The sequence below is a fragment of the Macrotis lagotis genome, chromosome 5 (assembly GCF_037893015.1).
Source record: "Macrotis lagotis isolate mMagLag1 chromosome 5, bilby.v1.9.chrom.fasta, whole genome shotgun sequence".
Lineage (NCBI taxonomy): Eukaryota > Metazoa > Chordata > Mammalia > Peramelemorphia > Peramelidae > Macrotis > Macrotis lagotis.
In genome coordinates this window covers 181,767,815-181,782,456 of record NC_133662.1, presented here as the reverse complement: position 1 = coordinate 181,782,456, position 14,642 = coordinate 181,767,815, and the positions used below count along the sequence as shown (strand labels likewise).

Genomic DNA, 14,642 nt, shown 5'->3' with positions numbered 1-14,642 from the left:
TACTCCAGTTAGAGCCATGATGAGGCCATGCTTGCAAAGGGAACTTGTAAAAGAGAGGGGTGAAGGTGGGAAGGAGAAGGGTCACTGACCCATACCTAGAACTGAACCAAGCTCTCTCGTCCTTGCCATTGCTACTCCAGTTAGAGCTATGATGGGGCCATGCTTGCAAAGGGAACTTGTAAAAGAGAGGGGTGAAGGTGGGAAGGAGAAGGGTCACTGACCCATACCTAGAACTGAACCAAGCTCTCATCTTTGCCATTGCTACTCCAGTTAGAGCCATGATGGGGCCATGCTTGCAAAGGGAACTTGTAAAAGAGAGGGGTGAAGGTGGGAAGGAGAAGGGTCACTGACCCATACCTAGAACTGAACCAAGCTCTCTCGTCTTTGCCATTGCTACTCCAGTTAGAGCCATGATGGGGCCATGCTTGCAAAGGGAACTTGTAAAAGAGAGGGGTGAAGGTGGGATGGAGAAGGGTCACTGACCCATACCTAGCCTTGAGCCAAGCTTTCTTCTTCACCATTGCTACTCCAGTTAGAGCCATGATGGGACCATGCTTGCAAAGGAAATTTGAACAAAAGAGGAATGGGGAGGGAGGGAAAGGGGTTTGGAGGAAGGGGTGGAGAAATCATTTCCCTGTGAGTCAAAAGACACCAGCTGTCACCCCGAATTGGGGGGGGGATGAAAGGGGGAGTGTGGAAAACTGGATCCAGCCTCTCCCTAGAGCAATGAAAGCTGAGTCATAATAAGCAGTCAGAAACACGAAGCCCTTAAAAAAAAAGATACAGTAATTCATGCTACATCAAAGCAGTGATTAGCACAACTTCCTGGCTGTCTCCTTCTGTTTATTTATGGTGCATTACAGGTTTTTAATGCTATTTTCATAATGTGTTTCAGCTGCCCCAGTTCCATATTTGGGTAGTAAAGGTGTCTACATTTTAGGGCACCCCACCACCACCAAAAAAAGACTCTACAGACCCATAAACAGCAGCACAGATTTTCCTTAGGCAGCACCCACAAAAACACTAAAACACAGTGCTGTAAAAAGGCAGCTGTAGGCTCTTGACTTTTCAGGGAAAATAGATAGCTCTGACCTAGTCCTGATCTGCTCTTTTGGGAATGGACAGAGGTCATTATTTTTTTTTTTTAGTAGAAATGATGTCACCCTTTTTTTTAGTCCATTCTTAACTATGCCATCCAGCTCTGACATTGCTTGGGACAGATTTCTTATTTGAATCATCATAGTCTCATTTCTGGGAAGGGGAAGGGGGAGGGGCATAAGAAGAGAAGGGGAGAGATCCCTATAAATTTGCTTTTTTTTTTTGCCTCTCTTTCAGCTCACTCAAGAAAAAAAATGATAATGGTGATGATGATCCTTTTAGGAAAATGCAGTAGCAATCCACCCTATGTCAAACAGGCAAGATTTATTTCTCCTTCCCATAAATTGAGCAATACTCCCCCTCCAAGCATGACTTCTCATTACAGTTATTCTTCTCCTGAAATGCAAAGTCATTTTATTTATGCTATGGGGAAAATGTATAAATATATATATATATATATATATATATATATATATATATATATATATATATATATATATATATATATATAATATGTATACTCTCTTAGTATACAAACAAAAAGAAAATAGTATTCCCCCAAAAGAAAAGGGGGGATATAGATCAATCAAGAGAACTTAAGACATTTTATTTTCAGCTAAGTGAATGACACATGGAAGGTTGCTGATCACCTCCTGCTGAAATGTTTCTACCCTGGTGAGTGGGAGTGAAAGTTTCAAAAGGCTTGTTTTTAGGTTTATGAATATTCAGTGTGTCATTATAAGCATAGGATTCTGTGTCATAGTTTCTATTAAAAAAATCCCCTGTCCCACTCCCCAGCCCCCAAAAGTATTCAATGCTCATGAAGGGCAGCAGGGAGAGACAGCTTTGCGTACCTCAAGGCCTCAGAGACAATTCATCCCCTGTTCCACACAGACTGGGTGACCCTGAACAAGTCATTTAATCTTTTAGAGTCAAAGCCCCCAGGCAACTCTCTAAAACTAGAATTTGCTGAGCAGTTATTGACCTATACCAATGAAGTCACTGGCCAATTTAACTACCCTACAGAGGTAGTTGATAAATTTATTGACAGTGCCACATAATTTTTTGAATCGTTTTTGTATCCCCAGTATGTAACACTGTGCGTGGTGTGTAGTGGGTGCTTAAGAAATATTTACTGACGGATGCAGCTAGCAGAAAAGATCCCACTCGTTTCCACTTGTACTACCATAGTTAGCCCAAGAGCTGCAGCCATGAAGTATTGCCAGGTAAGTAAGAGACATTGCTTCAGGCTCTATGACTTATTCTGACTTTGATATGTCTCCTAGCCTTACCAATTTTAGTGCCATATTCTCGAGTGGACACCTGTCCTAGCAACTGAGCTGGAACCTGAAATGCATTTCACATTGACTGCCCCACAATCATCCCAAGTTAACCTGGGTCAGAATTTGACCAGTCATCTATGAATAAAACACATTCCATTACCTAGTTATGAAGGCATTCAGGACTCTACAGTCTCCTATTTCTATCAGTTGCATCAGCCATAAAAATATATTGCATACAAGGACTTGGTGTCTAAGTTCACAGTTTAGTAGTGTGTTATTTTCCCCCTCCAACTTCCTAAATCAAATGGAGGTTTTTGAAAGTATCTGAAGTTATAAGTCCAAAAGAAATACCTCAATGATTAATTTGTTCTTAATGTTCTGTTAATTTTGATAATGACTTGTTGGTCCTTTTTTTAATCTAGCAACATTCTACAATTGCAAACATATTCAGCTCTCTTGGGAAAGAGAAGTAAATTCTCATTTGTCTGATAGGCAAACAAGACCAAATATCAAAACAATTTAATCTAACCCTCAATTGGAAGTGAAGGTTATATACTTCAAGACTCTAAATACTGCTAAGCTACATATTTCAGGTTAGTTCAGAAATACAGGCATCAAGATTAATTGATTAGCATCAGTTCTCTGACCTAATTGCTAAACAATCATCTTGATAGAAGAAAGTGAGGAGGGATCCTAATACTGCCCACTTTTCTCAGTGTCATTCCATCTCCTTTCAAATATATAGTATACTGGAAAAAATCCTGAATCTGATATCAGAAAAATTTGCCTTCAAGTATATCCTCTGAGAAACACTAATTGTGTAACCACAAGGAAATTCCTGAATCCCCAGTCTCCTTTTTCTTTCCTTCAGCCATATAACTGGTGGGCCCTTCAATATGTATTTTCCCTGATAATTCAAATGTGAACTTTTTGAGAAACGAGACGGGATTTTCTCTATGTATTTCTAGCACTTGGCACAATGGCCGGTTATGAGGACTAAATAATTGCCTTTTTGTTCATTCCTTCATCAACAAAATAAAAAAATGGGTTAGGATAAAATCTAAGGCCCCTTGCAGCTCTAAAATGTGTGTTTTCCTGTCCACCCCATCACTATAAGCCAATCCAGAGGAAATTTAATAGATTTGAAGTTAGAAGAATTGAGTACTCTCTCAAATTACTTAGTAACTGCATTATTCTAAGCACCTAATTTCACAGTTTCTTCTTTTATCCAATGAAGACATTCAATTAAAGAAAGGGATATCTAAGGTTAATTCCATCTATGAAACCTCTGATCCTTTGATCTCATAAGTCCTAGTAATTATCTTCAATAAAACATAAGGTCATAGAGATATGGGTGGGTAGGAAAAGAAGAGTCAACTGAAAAGGTCTTCATGCTATACCTGAAAACCTCACACTTGTTTAGGAAGTTGTTTGTGTGGGAAGGGATGGGGAGTTAGAGATTGCTAAACCAACCCAGAATCTGGGACTTTGTGGGGAATCTTTCTACAAACTTCTCTGAGTTTAGGACAGAAAAAAAATTATATGGGTCTGAAAGAAAATGAATGTGATTTCTGAACCAAACAAGGTGACAAAGGCTTTTTTCTTTCTAAAATCTTTTTCAATGTCCAATTTCTTTTCTTAGAATCAGGACTTCAGGACTGTCTTGGAAAAAAATCTAAGACACATGGTCATCAAAACTATCAGCCAGTAGAGGGAGCCAGTTACATTGGTATCACTTTGCCCACTAGGGTTCATTGGGACTCGAAGGTTCACACAAGCTCCCAGACACCCTGCCTATGGAGCTTATTAAATTTAGAAGAAAAGAAAAGAGATACCCTCCGGATCTGGGCTCTCTCTTGAATTGATGGCCCAGTGCATTTTCCCTTGGCAGTCTTGGTGTGAATAGACAGTGGCCCCCAGCACTGTACTTGGAGCCAGAGCTCCACAGGAGATGTGACAGATTGCCAGGTTAATAACTGAGTTTCTAAAAGAAACCCTAAGTACACATTTAGGTAAGGGACCAAAACAATTCCCACAGAGTGCTAGGGTCTTTTGACTCAATTAGTTTACTCACAACTGGACTGCGTAAGGCATGGTTGTTACTATGAACCCTAAATTTCCTGACTTCTTCATGACAGAAACTCAACAACAGTCAATGCAAGGAAAACATGGTACAGGGAAATCAGTATTGGATTTGAAGTCTAAATATTTACTCTTTGAATGGCTACATATGTGAGCTTTGCCAAATCAGTTGGCCTCAGTTTCCTTATCTGTGAATGAGGGAGAGGTGGACAATACATTATGCCACAATATACCCATCCTAAATTAACTTGGACAGATTCAATTCTAGGTGGCACAGTGATTAGAATAAGGAACTCAAGAATCAAGAAGACCAATCATTCATTCAATAAACATTTATTAAACACCTACCTTGTGTCAGGCACTAAACTGAGCCCTTACTTCAGATATTGCCTAAGAAGCAGCTAGGTAGTGCAGTGGATAGATCCAGTCTCAGATACTAGCTGTGTGGCCTTGTGCAAGTCACTTAACTAGGATTGCCTGCCATCCAGGGCCATCTCCAGTCAGCCTGATTCATATCTCTGGAGGAGAAATTGAGACTGGTAACTTAGTACAGCACCCCCTCGCTTACATCCAATACATGTGCTTGTCATGGCATCACCTCTCTGATGTCATGGTCTTCTTTGAGAATGAAGGACAAACATCATATTGCCTCTGGCAATATTTACTTATTGCATGACTCCACAGTTACTAACTCATTTACAAAATGGAGATAATAGCATCTACTTGAGGGCCACTGTGTAGATCAAATGAGTTTACATATGTAAAGTCCTTTGCAAACCTCAAAAACCTAAGTAGCCAAGTCCTAAATAATGAATTCCCCTAAAATGGTTATTCTTGCTGCATATTTCTATTGGGTTAAAATCAATGATCACATTTTATGTAACTAAAACTTTAAATACATATGAATTCCAATACATGAGACCACGTAAGGGGATACTTATCATTGCCTAAGGAAAACATGATGACTCAGTTTCTCCAAACTGTATGCATAGCATTTATTTTTTTCTGAAATTAGTTTTGACAATATTGACCCATTTTGACTCCAAATGAGTTAGAACTACTCTTTCTTACTAAAGTAATAGTACCTGCTGGAGTCTGGGCATATTCAAGGATGACTTGTACCTTTGGTGTAAGGGCATTAAAGCATCAACCTTTGGGGTCCATCTACCACCTAAACTCTTACATATGACTCCAAGAAGTTGTAGCATGTTCAGTGATTGCACCCAGATAAAACCTCAGCTAATGGGATTAAGGGGAACCTATGAGTCTCAATGTGTTGGACAGTTATGAAGACATCCAGTCCAAGTATGTGAAGACTCTCCACCCTGAAATTTCCACTCATTTCTTCTTTTTTTTCTGTCCTTTACAACCCTGAATTCCTCTTCTGGTTATGGATCTTTTGGGACACTTTTTTATTCATATCCTTTCAAAAATGTCAAATTTAGGACAATAAACTAATGTAATCTGAGGAAGACTAAATGTGAGGATGCTGACATGGAAAGGTTAAGTTGAAATACTTTGGTTTTAGAAAAACTCATTTAGTACTTACTCTCCTACTCTTCAACTTGATAGCAGAGGATCCAAGGATAACAATCCTTGTTTTGAGTTCAGAGACAATAAAAACCTTATCATTCCTTCAACTTTCACTACCCTGATACTATCACCCTCCTGCTGTATATGACAGTTTCAGTGAGACTGGTTGTTTCAGATCAATGCCTTTTAAAGCTTAAAAAAATTATAGCTGAGTTAAAATAACAATAAAAAAACTCAAGCCGATATAAGCTTTTATATGAGTCTGACATCATGGCTTAAGCTTTAGTGAGTTTCTAAAGGTGAATATAAATTAGAAATAGAAGCTTTTATTTAAAAAATTAATTAAGTTTTTTTATTAAATAAAAAGAAAAAGGCCAGAGTCCTTTTCCTCCTCTAAATGCTGAAGAAAATTAGGTATGTTATTCATTTTTCTTTGGATTAAAAAAAAACTATGAAAAAACTGTTTTTGAGTTGAATTTTTGACAGAAAATGAGTAATGTTTGAAAAGAGCTTCATAGTGCATACAAATAGTGACTCCAACAAGTATTAGAAATAATCTAAAAAAGTACATTAGTTATGCACTATTTTATTTTATTTTGCCCTGTTTTCAGGTAGAAGAGGAAGGAACTGTGGATAGGTTTTGAAAATAGTTTAGGAATCTCATGTGCAAAGGGCACTAATATTGTAATTACTGGTTTTCTTTTATCAGCCTTAATTCTCTTTGTGGCTTCCGCTATTTAAAGTTACTTGTTCACCTACTGTAGCTAATTCCCTTTGTTAAATTTCACAGTCAATGCTGCTTCCTGAATATTTGTTATTTCAGTCCTATGGATGTGGGCTTCTCAGATAAAGGAAAAACTGGGTGCATCCATCTGTGGGTAAATTAAAAATGAATTTAACCCCTTCATTCCTGTGAATGCATTTATCCTGAGGCAACCTGTATTCATTTTTTTTACTTACACAGAGTAAAATTACTGGTAGCATAAGTATTGACAAAATCTAGCCAATATTCTGTACAGTCTGTACTACATTACCATGAGATGACCCCTTAAAACAAAAGTTGGGAAGGGGGACAAAGAGAGAAGGAGCAAAATGTTAAGAACAAGAACAAACAGCTAAGTGGTTATAACTTTAGAGTGAATAATCTGTTTTCATTTCCCATGGTGTGCTCCCTGTCAAATTATGTGCTTATTTGCAACTTGGTGAGAGTTTATCATGTCCTCGAAATGCCACTTGCCTTTTACAGTGATTTGAGAAGGGAGAAATGAAATGTGTGTATCTCGGGAGCTGAGGGGGAAGGGTGAAGTGGGAGAAGGACATGGAAATGACTTTAAGCTGAGAAACTTGGACACTAAGCCTGGAAATGGGCAGTTCTGTCTGGTGACAGAGAAACTGAAGTTAACAAGTATTTATTACTTAACCAGGGGTCAAATTCTGTGCTAAATGTGAGTGTGAAGGGTAGACTTCCTTCCTTCTGCTCCCAGAATCTACTGTCTCATCAGAGTAAGACAAGAAAATTGGGAGTTTGGGACAAGTATGGAATCAAGTTACTATTAAATATTCAAATGTGTCTTTATTTGGGGAAGGAGGGAAAGCTTAAACACCCTAAGACAGGGGAAACAGATTTATTCACTAGAGTCAACATTTATAGGAATCTGGCTCAGGATTAATTTAAATTTCCCAAAGTGTATCTGGGAATAGGATCTTCATGGGAGCACTAAATTTTGGTTTCTCATTGACTTTTTCTCACAATTTTTCAAGGTTATTTAAAGAGTCTGAGCATCACAGAAAAGGCTGTTGCTGAGGGTTCTAGAGGCCTTGAGAGTGAAATGCAGTTTTTGTAGTGTTTTTTAAAAAAAAATGCTCCCCATGAAATGGACCTGCTATTTAATGAAACCTTGCAAAGACCTGTGTTCTAATCAGCAATCTCCTTCCAATTTGAGTTTTTCACTTGCTTTTTAATTGAAACTGCTGAAGGAAGCCTGTGCCTGTATGTACTTGAGTAAAAGCATCATGTTTCCAGTTTTCCTCTACCTTGAATGGTACTATAGTAGAACACAAAATAGGGGAAACCATAGTCGACTATAGTCAGTGGACCTGGGTTCAAGTGTAGGTTCTTCCACTTATTATGAATTGCTTAGAACCAGCTATTTTATCTCTTGGAGATTCCATTTCTCTGAATCTCAGCATTATGATAGAGTGGGAACCCAAGCTAGGATTCCTCACTATGTTACTTGTATGACCTTGGACCAATCATTTACCCTTTCTGAGTCTTAGTTTCCTCATCTGTATAAATGGGGTTGAACTAAAGGACCTCAAAACTTCTGTCCTGTCCTATTCTAAATCTGTAATTTAGTCCAATGTGTTCAGTCAGGAGCTCCTGTCAATATCCCCTACACTTGGACATCAAACATCTGACCAAAAAGATTTCAGTTACAGAAAACTCACTCTCTCTCTCTCTCTCTCTCTCTCTCTCTCTCTCTCTCTCTCTCTCTCTCTCGGCAGGCAATTCTACTTTTAGAAAACTCGTAGTTATTAGGAAGTTTCCTCATAAGCAAACAGAAGGGCTTGAGATAAGTTGGTAACAAAATCCCACTGATCACAATTCTAACATTCTGTGAATCTTCTTACATTCCCGAGGCAAACTGCATTTGCTCCACATTAAAGATCTCTCTTTATGCAGCCTATGACATCCAATTGCTAGGTGACAAGTTTGACCTGACTTGCCCATGCTGAAGAGCTAACAGCTGTTTATAGGGGATGGGGTGGGGTGGGGGGGGGGGTAAGGAGGATATTGAAGAGAACTGAAATAGCATATCTGGAAGCAGAGAAGAAATGAAAGCTGTGGCACCAAAATTAAGCAAAAAATGGAGCTTTCAGAATGCCATCACCAAGTAGGGGTGCATAAACATGAAGCTAGGAAAGGGTCTGGAGGAGGAAAAAATCCAAGAACAAACTCAGGTCAAATCAATGTAGGAATAATACAGATACGAGAGGTCAGGATAATCATGGGAAGCAAGATCATTTTTCTTCATGGAGAGCTTTAAGTGGTTCTTTCTTTTGATGATGAGCCAGCACATGCCAGCCACATACCTTAAAAGATCACACAGAAATTAAAATCCAAAGAAAGCCAGCAACACAGTTCACAAATAGAAGTTATTACCCACACTACAGTTTGGTTTTCATTTCTGCTTTATTCTCTTTCAGTCCAATGTTTGTTCAATGCTTTCTTCAAGAAGGTACATGAGAGAAAAAGAAAGGGTAAAGGGGTATTAGAATAGGTTGTATTTTCCCATGTCTCAGAATCCTTCTCCCTTCTAACACAGTCCCACATGGTGTCTGCTTGGCAAATGGTTCATTTTCCCAGGAACTGATGTACATTTCCCCTGCCCTGACCCACTTCTTTTAACCTTACTTTCATTCAGCCAACACAAACTCTGTAGTATAATGCAGAGCTTACAATTCATTTGAATAAATCTATAAAGTAACATTGAATCACAAGAAGAAAATACTAAGATCCAAATTAAAAGAAGCAGAATATTAAGAGGGACATTAAATTCAAATATATTTGCCATTTTTCACTGTTTCCAATTATACTAATTTTGTAAAAGGGAGAAAAAGTAGAAATATGTTTAGCCTATTGATGACTCCATACAGATAACTGGGCTTACAAATTTGGCATATATTTTAATTTCAAGTGAATATAACTGGACACATATATAAAAATGGCTGTGTATAATATATGAATGTTTACTGCATGTGAGCATAATCAATATGTGGAGAAAGGCAACATGGAAAATGAGAAACACCAATCCTGAAGTCAGAAGATGGGAATTCAATTGAATCTTGATTCTGCAATTTATTTGCCATTTTGCTAGAGTTGAATTATTTAACTTGTCTAAGTCTTAGATTCCACTTCTGCAGGGATAGAAACCTACCTTGTAGGATTGCTGTGAACATCCAGTAAAATCATGGAGATAAAGTGCTTTGAAACTGGTAAGTGGCATATAAACATGAGTTATTATGAAGGGAAAACAGATGAGAAAATCCCATGGAAAGCAATGTCCTACGTTAAAGCTCTGGGAATCATAGGATGGAGGACTAGAAGAAGCCTTAGAGATCATTTAGTCCAATCTCCTCATTTTACAGGTGAACAGAGGAGGAAACAGAGACCCAGAGATAAAATGACCTGTCCAAGTACTATGTTGAAAAGTCAAGATTTTCTTACAGATCTTCCAATTCCAAATCTGCTATTCTTTCTACTTTACTATTTCCTTTATTATCTAGCTAAAATTTAAAAGGGGAGATGGGGTGAAGTTAATTGTTCATCTTTTCAAATCCAGTCAAGGACCACATTATTGTATCTGACAATGTTTCTCATAAGTTAAAAAATAGTAACCCTGGAATCAAACATCACTGAAACCAATAAGATGTAGTGATTAATAGTTCTCCTTCAAAAAAGACAAGGACACACATGGATTTGAAATTAGACTCTGTTGCCAAAGAAGGCCCAAGAGGATATCTGGGAAGAAATGCGGAAAATATCATGTCTCTGAATGAAGGCCCAATGGCTGATTCCAAATGACATTCCCCAAAGCAGGGCTGAAGTTCTTGGTTTAGATTGAGAAGACTGTCAAGCATTTTGGGGAACAAAAATTGCTTTCTGTCCTTCAGCCAAATCTGCCCCTGAACTATTCAAAGAAAAGCCTGTTCTTAGTAGTTTCATTCTTAATTGTTTTGCACCACCCACTCTGGTCCAAATCATTTTCTACTTTTCTTCTATCTGCTCTTTGCCCCATAGACTTCCTGCAGACTTCCCAGTATAATTCTGAGAAATATTACTCTCTTATTCTGTTTTGTGTTTCTTTTACCCACGAGCAGCTTTCTTTCTTTCAGATGAGTGTCCATCTGAATGAAGCATTTTTACAACCTCAAAAAGCCTTGTTTAAAAAGTTTACTTGTGCATGCACATCATTCCTTGGGTGGTGACTCAAGCCAGATTATCCTGGCAAGACTCAGGTCTACTATTTCTTCACCTAATAGTTCCTTGCTGCTTTTAAAAGTTGGGCCGAAGGAAGGATAAGAAAGAGAGGAATAGTGTGGGAATGACACTGTATTTACTCTATAATTTTCATAATTTTTAAACACTGAATGTCACTAAGTCTTTCAGATATCTAGATAAAAATAAACTATCTCTTTGTTATTTTCAAAGGTAAATTTACACACTCAAATACGTGGGGGATGAGAGATGAGGACATTCCAAAAGTCTTAGTGCAGTTTAAAATAGTAAAGCTCAGAACTATACTAATACATTTGGAACACTCTATATATAAACATTGCTGTCCTTCATACTTGAAAATGACATTGGTGTTCTTTTTGCTATTCTTTCCTATCAACAGTCCTGATGATGATAGTTCTTGAGTGGAAGTATGCAGTTGAAGATAACAGAGTGTGACTGCCTCACACTAAGCTCACTCACAGAATGTCCCCTGACTCTTGTAGTTACTTGTATGGCTAATGCAGTTTGCTTTACTTGTTTAACTCTAAAATTATTTGGATCCCTTTCCCTCAGATATACTGTTATTATTCTCATAACTGTTGTCTATACATATTTCTTCCCACTCCCCTCATCTACAATAACTCTCCAAGCCCTACAGTTTCTCTCCCTCATAAGAGGTTCAGGATGGCATCAAGACTCTGTGTATACAATCCCAAACATGCGGGTAAAAAAGGTAATGCTCAAAATTATAAATTTAAGAAATGTTATTCTTGGAAACATTTATATGCACAAATGGTTTCTCCTTGTCCGAGGACATCCTAGAAATCTGATTTAGATTTGTGCTTTCTTACTCCCCGTTATTGAAAAAGGTAACTCATAATTTTGTAGTATTTTAGTATTCACAATAGCCCTATGAGTTCAGTATTATAAGTATCAATGTTCCCAATTAACAGATAATGAAACTGGGATCACAAAGATTGTCACTTTCCCAAAGACACAGAGCTAATTAGCACAAATGTCAATATTTGTATCCAGGTTTCCAAAATCTAAATCTAGTACTCAGCATTATTTTATACTGTTCTCATAAAGGAAAGTCCCTGACTGAGAAGTTTACATTCCAATACAGGGTGATAGGGTAAAAGTAAGACTATGTGATGTACTAGAAAAAAAAAATTTGAAATACGTGTTCAAGTGTGCAACACACATTACCTGATTTTAGCCCTTAACTACTATCTTTTTTTTATTCTTAACTATTCCAATGACTTTCTTTTCTTAAAGTAAATATATATATATATATATATATGCCAATGACTTTTCTTAAATATATATGTATACCTAATATATATATATAAATATTGAATATATCTAATATATATGAACATCTATATCTATAAAGATATATATATATATATATATATACATATATATATATATATATATATTCACCATTACATTTTCAAACATTTTCTAAAGTTTTGAGTTCCAAAGTCTATCCCTTCCTCCCTTCTTTACCTATATTTGTTTGAAATATGCTTGGAATGTAGCATTCTCTTTTAATACTTTGCAACTGAAACATTACAGCATCTTGTAAGAGAATCAAAGGTTAGGATTTATTTATCTTTGCCCAGGTTGTTCTACCTATACTTTTGGGGTTTTGGTACTATGTTTTATTTTGGTTTTGATTTGTTTCCCTCAAAAATCCATCCATATGAATTTGAGGGGTTTGCTTTGTTGGTTTATAAGTTAATATATTTTTTTTACTTGTTGTTTGGGCTGGATTGATTTTCCCTCTGTCCACTTTGTAGCTGCTATGTATAGTGTTGCCTTATTCAGAGGGGAAGTGGAAGTCCTAAAACAACCTCCAAACAGCTGCTTTGCAGTATTTCCTGTCCCGGGAAGCAGGAAAGACTGGATGTTTCATGAGGAAGTCTGCCAGCATTAGATTTCCAAAATTGTATGGGTTGTATTATAGGGCCCAGCATGGAACCCACAAGCTGAGGCACAGAATCTCATCAAAAATGGATGTCTGAGCCTCTGAACTCCCCTCTTCTGTGATCATATCAGCGGAAACTCTTCATGTGGAAGTTTAAATGACTGAATCACAGAGAAATCAGTGCTCATCAATGTATCAGAAGCATTTCATAGTTTCCCAACACATAATGTTCTTTCACAAAAGCAGTTTCATTTAAAGTTGAAAACAACTTAGAAACTAGCTAGTTCCATCCCATCATTTTACAACTAAGGAAACTGAGACCCAGAAGAGCGAAGTTGTAGATGAAGGTTTATAGTATGGAATAAAGTTATTATCCACTTTCGTGCTAAGCATTTCACAAAGATGATTTCTGATTCTCACAATGACAATTTGATTCTCAGTAGATGTCACTATAATCTTATAAAATTGAGGGAACTAACACAGATCAAAGTTAAATGACTTGCCCAGGGTCACAAAGATAATATCTGAGGCTTCTTGAATCCAACATTCTATCCACTGATCCACCTACCTGCTGGCAAAAAGAACACTGGATTTAGAGACAAAGGGCCGGGGTTAAAATCCTGAATTGCTTTGTTGCTTGTGAACTTGGGCAAGTCACTTCATTGTTCTTAGCTTTCATGTCTCCATTAAATCTATGATCATATGACTTGATCAGGGTCATACAAGCAATAAGAAACTGAATCAAGATTGAAAGTCAACTACTCAATGCTAAATGCAGTATTCTTTAACATGACATTGTTTTAAGGAGAGATAATATTGTGCTAAAATATCAACTGATGTTCCCTGAAGTTCTAAACTATAGATCAAAATAAAATTGTTTTTAAAGAAAGCATCATGAACAAAGGAGCACGTGATTTTTCTTTTTTGGTAGCATGGTTGAAAGTTTAGTTCAACTGGTAACAGGAAAGACAGCATGTTAGAACATAATGTACAAGTCATGGACACATGTAAAGAATGTGCAATTTTGAATCATTGGGGGAAAAAAGAAAGAAAATCCTGTTTAGAGGGAACGGATGCTATGAGAGAGCACTGACCAACAAAGAGCCATCAGGGAATCTGGTGAATGAAGGTCATTCAGATGCATTCCAGATTGAACCATTTATCCATCCAGAGATGAAGTTGTTCCCTGACATCTATCTTAAATTAGAATACAAACGAAAATGGACTTAAAATAAGAATACAAGCCAATATGGACTTAAAATAAGAATACAAACCAATATGGACTTATCCAGAACAAAATAGCCTCACATAATCCAAGATTGAATGTACCAAATCTAATTCAAGATAAAAATCAAAAACTCTAACCTCCTGTGTCATGAGCTCCTATTCAATCCAAGACTTCCTGTATATTTTGAGGTGGCTTAGCCCTACTTTACCTTAGTCATAGTCTTGTCATTTTGGCCAACTCCTCCTTTGATGAGATAGGTTTATATTTCTAGTTGGTGCCAGAATTCCAATGTTGCCTTGATTTGGGAGGAAGGGAAATGTAATATTTCTTGGTTCCAAATTGGTTCAGTACTCAATAGAATATAATTAATCTTACTTCCTGTCTACATGTCTTACATAATTCTGGGAGAAAACAATTTCAGAGACTCTTGATAGTATCTATTCTTAATTATTGAAAGTTGCTTATCAATGCAGGAAAGAATCCTGA

The 14,642-nt window shown here is 37.2% G+C and overlaps 1 pseudogene; it reads left to right on the top strand.

The window, feature by feature from the left end:
- Positions 1-2,240: 2,240 nt before the first annotated feature.
- LOC141489427 (small ribosomal subunit protein uS12-like) overlaps positions 2,241-14,642 on the top strand; it is a 47,747-nt pseudogene continuing 35,345 nt past the window's right edge.